The sequence below is a fragment of the Marmota flaviventris genome, chromosome 8 (assembly GCF_047511675.1).
Source record: "Marmota flaviventris isolate mMarFla1 chromosome 8, mMarFla1.hap1, whole genome shotgun sequence".
Taxonomy (NCBI): Eukaryota; Metazoa; Chordata; class Mammalia; order Rodentia; family Sciuridae; genus Marmota; species Marmota flaviventris.
This window is the reverse complement of record NC_092505.1, coordinates 65,070,973-65,084,639: the sequence shown is the minus strand read 5'-3', so window position 1 is coordinate 65,084,639 and position 13,667 is coordinate 65,070,973. Positions and strand designations below refer to the sequence as shown.

The window sequence follows — 13,667 nt, the reverse complement described above, 5'->3', positions numbered from 1 at the left end:
CCATCCATCTTTGCCAACCTCCTTCTGCCTAGCCTGAGGCTCAGGGCATGGTGATAGTGCATGGGCACGGTGTCATCCTAGATTGGATTTTCCTGCATCCCCATGACTGCTGCAAGCTTAGTTGATATTTATTTTGGGAGAAGAGATGGGAAGGAAAACCATTGCACTTTGAAGGGAGCCAGCCATCAGAGAGCATGGGCAGGGGCACAGCCTCGGGCCTAGAAGAGCTTAGGACCTCCTCTGCACTCTGCTCCTTCCAATGCTGCCCCCATTGACTGAGGGCCCTTGGGTTTTAAAAAATAAAGGCCACAGCCTTTCCCTCAGAAAAACCCTTGTTTCCACTAGGGTTTACAGTGTCTCTCTCTTTGTGTGTCCCTCCTACCTGTCCCTGCACCAGATTAACATCCCTTTGAAGCTTAAATTTCTGATTGGACCAAACCCTTCCCTTTAGCAAACATTGAATAAGTTCCTTGTGCCAAGGCTTTTCTAGGTGTTAAGTTACCAAGGTACATTTGTTACATCCTGGCCTTCAAGCAGTTGATAGTCTGGGTTGTGGGAAGAGATAGGAGACCTCTCACAGACTCATGATCAAAATCCACGCATCCTTGTGGAAATGTTATATCAGGCGTGCAAGTGCTTTGGGAACTGGAATGAGGCCCAGTCACAGGAGGCTTCACAAGTAGGTGATGTTTGAGGTTAGCTTTGGAAGATAGTTGTAAGTTTCTCTGGAATGAAGGGAAAAAGGAAGGTGGTTAGAGTGTGTGAAGATGCAGCTTGTCAACATCTTAGGAACGTGGGAGGAAGACATGTCAAAGGTTCACTGGAGGCCATGAATAAAGATAGGTTGTATGGCGGCCTTTGAACTTTAATCATTCTCAGCCAGGGAAAGATCAAAGGTGGGTCTGTACACTTATTTCATTATTTTTTTTAAACTGAATTCAAAAGTGTTAAAACATCACTCATAATTCCAATTTTCAAACCAACTGCATTTTTATTTTTTATTTTTTTCATGTATCTTTCAGACCTCATCCACTTGCCTTTTATAAAATGGAATCTATTATTTTTACATCTTCTAAACATTTATTTTCATGTTGCTACTTGATCTAATTATTATTTTTAATGGTTGCATTATAATCCATTGTTATTATTCCTTCATTTATGTAAAGCATCGTGGTAAAGTGAAAGGGTTTTAGAATCAGAAGACCTGGTTCAAATCCTGACTCAGATTTACCATCTACAAATTACTGACTCCAGGTTCAAAGGCTCATCCCATGGAAAAGCAATGTCAGAGAGCATTGGGGAAAAGAAAGGCTTGATTTGGTAGCCAAAGTATGAAGAAGAGGGAGCTTTGCTCATAAATCAGCTTCTCAACTCTAGGGGCTAGAGGAGTTATAGATAGATACGAATGGTAGGGAGAGGGAGAAGCTAACAAATGAGAGGAATATTCCCATCTTTTCTGAAAATAGGTAGAGATTTAGGAACTGGGTGGCACCTCTCTTCACTCTTTCATGGTCTGATCTGGTTATAAACACGTGTCTGGTACACGTGTTTATCCCTGTAAGCAGGTCGGGGAAGGGAGAGAGACTAGGCAAGTCTAGGTCAAGTTAGCCCTATGTTATAGTTTTGGACAAAACATCTCTCAACAGATGTTGAACAGATCTACATGCAGAGCTGAGAAAAATCTAACCCACAAAAGAGACAGCCATACTATGAAGACAGAGATGCTGAGCCTTTTTGTCCCATTGTGGTCACCTATGGGATGTCTCTAGGCCCACAGGAAGAGACAGTATTTTCAGCCACAGTTGCCTTCAGGTCCCTGAGAAGTAATCTAGGCAATTGTTATCATCATAACCCACAAATCACAGGTGTTATCTACAGAAAAGCTACTGGGACACTAATAATATATTGCCCAGCTGTGTGACCTCCAAAATTATTAAGTCAACTAGAGGAGTGAAGCTAGGGATTTTATTTAGTTTTCTCCTTGGTAACACATGTGATCCTGTACAAGATATTTAATCACCCTTAGCTTCAGTTTCCCCATCTCTAAAATGGGTTGATCGTACACCTACCTTATAGGGACAATGTGCAAATATCAAATTAAATGAATTATGATTTTGACTAATAGGAGGTGCCTGCTCAAGGAATGGGAGCTGCCGATTTATCATCTTTTACTGTTTGGTTGTGTTTGACATTTTAGAAAGAAGGTAGATGCAGAGGCTGATTAAATGCAGAGAAGAGAGCTAGGGCCCTAGACCTGTGCTGCCCAATACAGTAACCACTAAGCCCATGTGGCCATTAATTTTATCTTGATTATTTACTGAAATGATAAATTTTAGATATATTTTGTTAAGATATTATTAAAATTATTTTCACCTATGTCTTCAACATGGCTATCAGAAAAATTAAGTTATATACGTGATGGGAATTGCATTTTTATTGGGCAACATTGCTTTTGCCAGAATTAGAGCCCATGTGACTGATCAGAAACTGAAGTGGAGAACTAGGGGGAGGCAAGAGAGGAAGAGTATGAGGCTGGGCAGCAGAGTGGGTGGTGCATCTTTTCATGTCTTTAGGAAAGTCAGGGAAGAGTGGATGAGTTTGAGTGTATGTTGGTATAGGCAGGTTACCTATGGAGGGTCCTCTTAACCGTGACATAAAAGACAAGGATTTGGCCTAGACTAGAGTAACTGGCTCTGTTTTTCTTATAAGTTGACCATTCTGGCTCCCACTAATTCACATCCTTCCCTTTACTCCTGAAGACTCGTTAGGGAGACTTCTGCCCACCATTTATATTCTCATGGTCCATATGGCTGGCATGTTCTTGTCACCAGATTCAGGGTCTTGGTGCTCAGGGTCTTCCAGAGTGGAAGATTACTGACCAGTGTGTTCATTGCAGGGAAGACTGGGAAGAGCCTGGAGCTCCAAGGCTGGCTCACCCCAGAGCTCCAGGTAGCCCCACCACCCCTTGCTGAGCTGTCCTCTAGTGCATGTAACATGCTGAGCCTAAACAGCCTGCAGGAGCACTGCATAGAGAAAAACTGGGAGGGAAGGCTTCTCCTGCAGGGAGGGTAAGTGCTCTCCACGTCCTGAAAGACCCTGCTGGCTTGTGCATCTTCTATTCTGACTTCTCAATGATTCTACGAGTCTTCAAGGAGTGGATACTGAGGAGTAGGGAGATATGGCTGGCTTCTGGATAGACTTCTGATAACCAAATGCATTTTAGGCTTTAGAACCAGGAAGTGAAATTGTACTTGGCCCCTAAACTACCCAGTGCACCAATCCCTGAAGGATTGTTGGGATATATACAGCGTTGGGTTGAGCTAAGAAGCACAGATTTGTGATGTAACTCAGTGGAAATTAAGTGCAGTGAATGTAGAGCATAGAAAATTTGGAAGGTTAAAAAATATATATATCAACACTACTAGTATCTACCTTGGTTTTAACAATTTCATCTGACTTAAGCTGCTTTGGTACTGGAAGAGGGGGTCACATCACTGTGGTGGGGGTATTGGTGCACCAATAGTACAAGCATTTTTGCTTCTACTGCACACCCCCAACGCCCCTTCCCCCCACCCCCAATCCTGATTGTGGTTGTCAGTTCTTCCAGTTTTCCTTTGCTTTATTTTATGTCTTGACTTAATTTTGCGTTGTTCCCTCTGCCCCCCCACAGTCACAGAACAAGTAGCTTTGTTTTGCAACTTATGAAACTATTCTCTGGGGAATTCTACCATATCTTGGTTATAATTTTTAGTCTCTTGACCTGTTGGGAAATGCATGTTTGTTCTCTCCCGCAGTCCTTGGGCGGAGGGAGTCCACCGCTGACCTCACAGAACCCCAAGTCTCTTATCACACATATACTTGTGACAAGGCCTGACCTGCTGGACGGCTCACTCATAAGAGGTTTCTTATGCCTTTAGTTTGGTTATGCAGACACAACTGTCACCTCCTCCTTGGTGCCAGACCTGCCAGAGAAGGACATGGGCCAAAGGAGGCCTTAGACTGCTGAGTAAATATGAAGGTTGCTGTCCCTGAAGGCACAGCCAGGAGATGCACCAACCCTTCCACCCACCCCGCCTTACCCACCTTACCCATGTGCAGGGACCCCAGCCCGCCCACATCTGCGCGCACAACACCACGTGCTCCCTGGCTGTGTGGTGGCTGTACACCCCCCCCCCCCCCCCCCCGCCCACAGGGGGTTCCTACCTCTCACTTCTCATTACCTCAGCACCTCCCAACACCACCATCACCTTCCTCACTCCTAACTCCAAAGTCCACCCTTCCCAGCTGCTCAGATCTCTCCAGATTAGAACTCTCTGGAGACCAGGCCCTTTTAAAAGGAAGACAGAAAGGAAAAGGGAGGAAAAACAGAAAGTGGGCAACATAAGAATGAAACCAGCCCGAAGGGCAGTGGTGCCTGGAGCTATCTCACTGCATCACAATGAATATGGACTCTATTAAGCTCCGTTCTGCCTGTTAGTGTCTCCCGGGGCAACACAGCCCCCATATGGCAAGCATGCAGCAGATTAGGGTAGGCCCCCAGCAGCATTGAAGGCCAGGGGCTTGACTGGCAGTTGAACCCCCTCCCCACCTCCCCCTCTCCTCACACTTGACACGGCCTGTGTTTATCTAAAGGGAGGGGGGGCATCTGGAAGTTTTTTGTCCCAGTTCTGAGATGGGAGAGGAGGCTGGAGGCCCGATGGGGAGAGGGAAGTTGAGGGAGGAAGGAGGGTGGAGGTGGGGTAGAAAGGGGAGAGGCGAGGAGGGAAGTCTTCATAAATATTCAGGAGCAGCTCTGAATGGAGAGAGAGAAATAAAGCAGATGGAATTCGTGTTGAAGAACAGCACAATCACCCTGTTTTGAGCTCTCCAAAAACAAAACAAGAAGAAAAAAATAAAGAAAGAAAGAAAAGAAAAAGAAAGAAAAGGGAATAGCCTTCTAGGAGTGTATGAGCTGCGTTTATCCAATTAGCAGGGTTGTCAAATTGAATTTATATGGAAGAGGGGTGGGGGAATTGAGAAGAGAGTGTAGAAGAAAAAGTGGTTTTTATTTTCTCTTTTTCCAGCTTAGCAATAAACCATTCTCCACCCCCATGGATAGATATTTTTTTAAATCTCTTTACAGAGAGGGGTGACAATGTGATTCCCTAGTAACTTTTTCCCCCAGTGCAGGAGCTGGAAGAGGATGAGATGCATTTTACCAAATGCTTATTGGGCAAATCAAGAGACTGAGACCTTTGCTTAGATAGATCTTTATGGGGGTTCCTCCCCAGAGCCTACTCAGGCTTCTTTTCTTTCTGCTTGTTTTGACATCCCACCCACCTGAAATAAGCTGATAGCAGCTCGTTATAAATCATATTCAAAGAGAGAAGCCTGCGTTTGCTAATCTCTCAAAGTGTCATTTGGAGTAGATGTTCCCTTGCTTAAAACCCAATACCTTCACTCTGTCCATGGGGTTAATTTCAAACTCTTTTCCTTGGTCTTCCACTCGGTCACAATGTCCTGCCTGACTCTTTTAATTCTAACATAGTAGTCTACAAAATAGGGTACAAGTTCCCAAGGGGAAACACACATGGTTCTATTAGGTGCTGGAAGAAAATAGTAGAGATTCCCTTAATGTTTATTTCTATCTAAAAAAGGAAGCATGTCTGGGAATGGAGCTCAGTGGTGGAGCAAATGGGTGAAACCCTGGGTTTAATCCCCAGCACTTCAAAATAAAACAAAATAATTTAAAAAAAGAGAAATAGTAAAGCAGTCCAGCTTTCCTAATATTTAGTATAGAAACTAGAAGTTGTTAACTGTATGTCACAACAGTATCCAAGACATCTCCCCTGTGTGGAGGGTTTGACAGTAGGGATCTCACTTGCTCATTCACTCCCGTTTTCCTGTTTTCTCTGTTAAGTGGATTTACAGATTATATTATTTAGTTTTAACTAAATTAACTCTCACAAAAGGACAAGTGGCTTAAAGAGATTGCTGCAAAGAAACTGGATTGAGAATGCTGATAATCTAAGCACATGCAAACAGAAAGAAAAAGGCAGAGTTGACCCTTTTCAGGCCACATTAAGAAGCTAAAAAAAAAAAAATTGATAATGAAATCACATCTGATGAGAAGTCAACAACACAATTAACATCTGAGCAGACTATTTAAAAGAGATTACACCCATGCCATTAGTAATGATCCTAATCCTAAATAGGCATTCTGTCTTAAGGCATTAACTGATGAAAAACAATCATGATTAAGGGGGTCATTAAAATATGGTTTCACTTTTACCCAGTGTTCTTTAGATCTTGGTTCTGCAGCATAAGCATTTAATTTTTAAATAAATACATGGGCATGTATTAGGGATGGTTGCCCAGAATATGTTACTCCTGGGGCGAAAGGTAATGTGTAAAGAGCCCTGTTCCAGAACTTTCTGCCTGTCTGATTACTGGCTGCCCTGCACACAGGAGATATGCCCCCACCTGGCCAGTGTCCCCTCTTTACCTTCTTGTGCCCTCCTTCTCCTTACATAGTCATACCCCTGAAGTCCCAATTTCAAACACCACTTCCAGAGCACCTTCATGAAAGTGCTCTCATTTGCCACATGGCATCTGTGACTGCCCTGGTGGTCACTTAAGCTGTTGGAGGGAAGCGTGCTACAGTTGCTATGTGAGAGTAATCCTTACACTTCAGTTGTTCTGGACAACAAAGGTTTATTTTTTTTTTTCTCATTTCCCATCTCAAGCTGCTCCCTTCTGTCTTGTAGCTGTGCTTTGTTAAACATGTGGCATGTGGCTGCCAGACCAGGTGAGGGAGAGATGGAAGCATCTCCAGTTCCTGAGTGCCCTGCTCCAGGAGTGACACCTGACACACTCACACCTCATTGGCCCACACGAGTCACATGGTCCTGAGCAAACTACAGAGAAGGCTGGGGAGTGATGAAGATGTTACCGATACTTGCCCAGTGCTAGTGGATCTGTGTCCACAATTTGACTTTAAACTCCTAGGGACTGAATTCATCTTTGAATACTCTCAGTTACTTGCATTCTCTCTTGAATGTGGTAGATTAGTAATATTTTTCTTCCCAATAATTTTAAAAATCACAATACATATAGGTTTTTTAATAAAAGACTCTTACACAGAATTTGGATAAGGACTAAAGGACAAATATATTTAGAGACTGGCTAGAGTGGGACTCCTATTTAAGAACATTAAACCATGGCTATTGTCCGCATTTGACATCAACGTGGTTGGGTAGATGCCAGTAATCTAGATTTTCATCTAGACCTATGCTATGGAATGTGGCAACCACTAGCCCTATAGAGCCACTTAAAGAAAATTTAAAATTCAGATCCTTAGTCACATTGGCCACATTTCAAGTATTTAGAGAGCACAAATACAGAATGTCTCCATCACCACAGAAAATTCTCTTGAAGGGATTGGTGCAGTAAACAGTAGGAGAGTGTTCTAGATTAGAATATAAAAGGTAGGCAGATGAATATGATCACATAGAAAGTTACTATTAGACAACACTTATTATTGTTTGTCTTCATAATAGCTGCCATTCTGACTGGAGTGAGATGATATCTTAGAGTAGTTTTGATTTGCATTTCTCTGATTGCTAGAGATGATGAGCATTTTTTTTCATATATTTGTTGATTGATTGTAGATCCTTTTCTGAGAAATGTTTGTTCAGGTCCTTGGCCCATTTGTTAATTGGGTTATTTGTTTTTTCAGTGTTTAGCTTTTTGAGTTCTTTATATACCCTAGAGATTAGTGCTCTATCTGATGTGTGAGGGGTAAAAATTTGCTCCCAGGATGTAGGCTCTCTATTCACCTCACTGATTGTTTCTTTTGCTGAAAAGAAACTTTTTAGTTTGATTCCATCCCATTTATTAATTCTTGGTTTTAATTCTTGTGCTATAGGAGTCTTATTAAGGAAGTTGGGGCCTAATCCCACATGATGAAGATTAGGACCTATTTTTTCTTCTATTAGATGCAGAGTCTCTAGTTTAATTTCTAGATCCTTGATCCATTTTGTGTTAAGTTTTTGCATGGTGAGAGATAGGGGTTTAATTTCATTTTGTTGCATATGGATTTCCAGTTTTCCCAGCACCATTTGTTGAAGATGCTCTTTTCTCCATTTGTTGAAGATGCTCTTTTCTCTTTTGGCACCTTTGTCTAATATAAGATAATTGTAGTTTTGTGGGTTAGTCTCTGTATCCTCCATTCTGTACCATTGGTCTACCAGCCTGCTTTGGTGCCAATACCATGCTGCTTTTGTTACTATAACTCTGTAGTAGAGTTTAAGGTCTGGTATAGTGATACCACCTGCTTCACTCTTCCTGCTAAGGATTGCTTTAGCTATTCTGGGTCTCTTATTTTTCCAGATGAATTTCATGATTGCTTTTTCTATGAGAAATGCCATTAGGATTTTGATTGGAATTGCATTAAATCTGTGTAGTGCTTTTGGTAGTATGGTCATTTTGATAATATTAATTCTGCCTATCCAAGAGCAAGGTAGATCTTTTCATCTTCTAAGGTCTTCTTTGATTTTTCTCTTTAGGGTTCTGTAGTTGTCATTGTATAGATCTTTCACCTCTTTTGTTAAGTTGATTCCCAAGTATCTTTTTTTTTTTTGAGGAATTTGTGAATGGGGTAGTTTTCCTCATTTCCTTCTCAGAGGATTAGATGAATTTTAGATAGGGAAGTGGGGTAGGAGGGAAATGGAGGGGGCAGGGGATTAGCAAGGATGATAGAATGTGATGGACATCATTATACAAAGTACATATATGAAGACTTGAATTGGGTGTCAACATACTTCATATACAAATAGAGATATGAAAAAATTGTGGTATATATGTGTATTAAGAATTGTAATGCAAAAAAATATATGTGTAAAGGCATGAATTGGTGTGAACATACTTTATATACAGAAATATGAAAAACTGTGCTCTATATGTATAATAAGAATTGTAATGCATTCCACTGCTGTCGTGTATTTAAAAAAATAAAATCAATAAAAGATTAGAAAAAAAGATTGTACAACCTCTCAAAAAAAAGTTACAATTAGAGATGATAATCTAGGTAATGTTATTTTCATGCATAAAGAAGTAAAATCAGAAACATTGCAAAATTAGTGGTAAAGCCAATTCTAAGCAGTCAGTTAATGTGGCCTCAGAAACAACTTGCTGGAAGCAATGTTGAACTAGTGAGGAACATCCTAGTCTAGGAGCAGGAGACCTGACTTGTGTCCTGAACCCATCCTTTCTAACTGGTTGGGAGATCCTCTGTGAGTTACAGACTCACAGACTAGAAACACATGTATTAGTCTAGACTATTATTGTATTTTCTTGAGGTCCCTCCCATTTTAAAATGTTTCCTTTTAATTAGGTCTGTGGGTAAAGTACACTTCTTAAGTAAAAATGAACTTTTTACTGTATATTTTTAAAGGTGTCCAGTATGGTATTTTAGTAACCTTTCTTTCTTAATTCCTCCTAAGGCTATCAAAATTCACATTTTCAGCCCTCTGAGTTTCCCTGGCATCACCCCCATGCCACTCTTCCAGGCAGGAGTTCCGTCCTCTTTCTTTTTTTTTTTTTTTTTTAAATCTGGCCTGTCTTCAGTGTGACAGGCTAGCCAAAGGAAGAGGTTTTTCTGCTTTTATTTTATTTTATTTTTTAATTTTTTAATACTTATTTATTAGTTTTCAGCGGATACAACATCTTTGTTTGTATGTGGTGCTGAGGATCGAACCCGGGCCGCACGAACGCCAGGCGAGCGCGCTACCGCTTGAGCCACATCCCCAGCCCCCGGTCCTCTTTCTTGAGACCAGGAACTGCTGACACTTGAACCCAGCCACTCAGCATCCCATCTAGGAGCAAAGCTTTGCTTTGTCCTCATAGATCATCAGAAATAGGAATCTTACTCTACAAAATTGGGAACACGCAAAAAGTCTACCTTGGGGCAGAGATTATTTTTTTCTTGTAGATAGCCCTTCTCAACCAATGGAGCAAAGGACTTTGTCTGACTTCATTCTTGCCCTTAAAGGATGTTTTTGAGAAAGTTTCTGCATACTGTCTGCTACATCCTACTCTCAGTTTGCACTCATCTTGGTTTTTGGTCTCAAGACATCCAAAGGGTGTGTTTTGTGGTTTAGCTCCTACAGGCTTCCCTTTCCGTAGCAGCTGCTGTGGCATGGGTGTCTAGGGGATGAGACTGTGACCTTTGTGGCGTTGTCTCACTCTTAGTCCATGTAATCAGCTGCCCTCTACGGGGGAGGGGGAGAAGGCCTTCTCCAGATCCACTCTCAGTTGTTTGTAATTTTCTCAAAAAAATAAATATTCCAAGGCTACAATTTCTCATGCTTGGTCTCAAACCCAGAAGTATGTTTTGTTGTTGTTGTTTTTGGAAAGTTTCAGAAATGTCTGTTTGGAGGTGATTATTTCAGTGGGAAACAAATATGTCAGCAGTGAAACTTCTCAGACCTATTTTCTTTTTCGTGTCCAAATTACCCTTAAAAATGGCAAGTACCTAGACCTCAGTGAGGAATTCATGGCAAGAATTAATTTTTCCTTTTCCTTCTGCTTTTGATTTTTTCCCCTTGATTTCTCCTCTTTTTTCTGAGAAAACGCATAAGAAAATAGAAGGATCCAGACATACTTTGCATTGCCAAGAAAAACAACAGACCTTACTCTTGCTTTTACTCTGAAATTGTACCTCGCTTATTTCACAATGAGACAAAGTTATACTGTAATTAGACTCTCCAATTTAAGCCTTGCTTTCCTTAAAAAAAAAAATTACAGTAAAATTGTCTGTCACCTAAATCTTTGGAATTTTTCTTTTTCTGGAACAAATTCACAAGGTAGCTTGGTCCAAGAAGTAACTACAGCATCATACCTTCAGTGATACCCCTCACAATACACACCCAATTTTTGGTCATGGTTCTGCCTTTACATTGAGACCCCATTGTCCTGCTTTGGGGTCATTAAAACAGCATCTGCTTACCATTTCCTCATGAGGATCACGAGGATGGGTGAGTGAACCCTCTTCTCTGTCTAGGAATACCTGCTTCTTGGCACTCCCTCTCACTTCTCCGCTGCATTCTTTTCTCCTTGTTGTTTTTTAAAAGCAGGTTGGTGGCTGGCTGCAGAAGTAGGGTTTGTTTCCATTTTGAACCTTATAAATTACCAAGGGTGCAAAAGTAACAGGCACTGTTTGCCTTGTCCTCGTTAATCAGGAGGGTGTCTGAGCTGAATTTCCTCAGTAAAACCTTTGTTGATTTTACAACCCAAACACCTTTGTAGCCGCCCTGTGCTCAGATAAGAAACAGCCCCCCTGTCCCTCTTTGTCGACTTCTCCTCTTTGCCCTTTAGTAGTTCATATACATTTTCAGTCTCCTTCCCTCCCGTCTTCCCTTCCCTTCCTCTCTTCCTCCACTCCCTTCCTCTCTCCTTCCTTGGGGCAGGAAAAGGAATGCTTGACATCAATCTGCTTAAGGACTCTGGGAATCTGGGGCATGTCGTGAATAATCTAGTTCCTTAAAATCCCACGACTGGGATCTCATACGGTGTTCTATATTAATATGCCATCTAATTGGACAATAGTAGTTTAGAGAATTAATTCCAGTGTCTGGAAAATTGAGAGGACACCAAAAGCTTGCTTTTTTAGTAGGAACTTTTCCTTTATAAAGAGATCTTTATTTTATGTCACTCTTGTTTCAACTATTTAAACACCCACTGAGTTCCTAGCCCCAATGGAAAACAAAATGGGAAAAAGCTACTATTGTGGCTAAAAAGTATAGACCTTTGGTATCCACCTGACCTGTGGTTTCAGCCCAAGCCTACAGTTGTGTGAATCCAGGCAAGTTACTTCACCTCTGAAGCTCAGTTTCCTCACCTGTAAAATGGGGATGATGGCTCCCCCTTGAAGGGCTGGTGTGTAGATGTAAGAAGACACTTTGTGCGCAGAGCTCAGCTGGTCCCTGGGCACTCTACCTCTCGGCCTTCACTGCCCTGCCAGGCCCAGCTCACATCCTCTGCAGCTGCATGATCTCACTTTGCTAGTAATATGGTCTTTTGATTCACTGAATTGTTTGGAAAAAAGACAAAAGCACTCTTTCCCCTAACAGGAAATTATTTTGAATTGCCAGGGGGAAAAAAAAAAAAAACTTCTGAAAAGTAAAAACTTTCTTCTAAACCCCTTTTAGAGAATGTGTCCTTGTCCTTTCCCAGAGTAGTTGAGAAGTCATGTGGGTCCTCTGATGTTGAAGGCACAAGGCAGAGGGAGAGAATAAAAATCAAGGAGAAATGACTCTTTCTTGGAAAACACTGTGAGCATTGGTGTGGGGACAGGCCCTAGGTCTGTTTTGGAGGGTGCTTTTCGGTAGAGTGGATGTGTCCCCTTCACTCCCTCTGAAGAGGTTTTGGAGAAGCAAAAGATCTAGGCAAATCCCAAGCACCTCCAAGAACAGAGCAAGAGCCTCAAGCCCAGCCTGCAGTCCCCATGTCAGGCATGTTGGGCTGGAGGTTAGGGACCTCCTCTTCCAGCAGACGGTGCAGGTTGCCAGAGCTCCACCAACTAGCGAGGTCCACCCTGCTGTCTGCTAGGAAGCTTAATTACTTTCCCAGATTTTTCAGTGGTGACTGCAAATCTTCAAAAATCTCTGACTAGGTCAGTTGGTCTAGAAGAATCAACATGTTGAATGTAGGTCACTTTCCTAGAAAGATAATAATGATATTGCCATATGCACAGGATTCAAGAAGATTCACTACTGTGCTGTCATAGGAATGATGCCCTCAGTGTTATAGGAACTCATTTTGAAGCCTCCCTGTCCAATAGGGTGGTGATCCACCTTCCTTATTTGCTAATATTTTTAAAATACACCAGTGAGAACATACAAGCAAAACCTTGGTTTGGGCTGTGGCAGAAAGGGAGAGAGAAAAAAGAGGAGAGAGAGAGAGAGAGGGAGAGAGAGAGAGAGACAGAGAGACAGAGAGAATGAGAATGAATATATACTTGCTATGTGATTTCCATGATCTTTTAATGGTCATAATTTACAGGAGAGTAAGGAATAATACTGTGGAAGGGGAGAATTTAATGTTTTAGGTGGGTGTGAAGGGGTGGATGATGGCTGAGATGTGTCACCAGGTAGCTGGAGGAGCCATGCAAATCCTCAAGGGACTATTTTATGGGTAGAAATGCAACCTAGGTAGTGGTCAAGAGCACAGATGTTGTAGAGATGGAAAATTCCAGAATTTCAGCACTAGGGATAGAGAAGTGGCAACCACCCGTGCTCTGAGAAGGTGAGGGGCCTTGGCTGATGTGTGACTTGTGCCTGTGTTTGTGCTGGCAGTGGAGGTTACAGATGAGCCAGATGACCCCCATGAGCGCAGGCTGATTCCAGGAATAAAGAGCATTCACAGGGATCTATTAGGCATGGAATCCAGATGAGAAAAGTCAAAGCAGTTTCATGAGATACTGATAGAATTTTTTTAATCAGGAACCTCCCCTAAAAGGAGAATTCTGCACACAGGTGCATGCACAAGTGACAGTGCTGTCCCACAGTGTTCCTCTCTAGTAGCATAGCATGCCACCTGGCCTTTGGCAAGCAAATGCTAAGAATAATCTTATCTGTTCCAGCTTCTGCACTGGACACTCCCTGCCCTGTGTCCTGGACAGGGCTGTA

At 42.1% G+C, this 13,667-nt stretch overlaps 1 protein-coding gene across 4 annotated transcripts in view; it reads left to right on the top strand.

The window, feature by feature from the left end:
- The window catches only part of Boc (BOC cell adhesion associated, oncogene regulated), a 78,091-nt gene that overhangs the window by 27,861 nt on the left and 36,563 nt on the right, over positions 1 to 13,667 (top strand). The window lies entirely within an intron of this gene.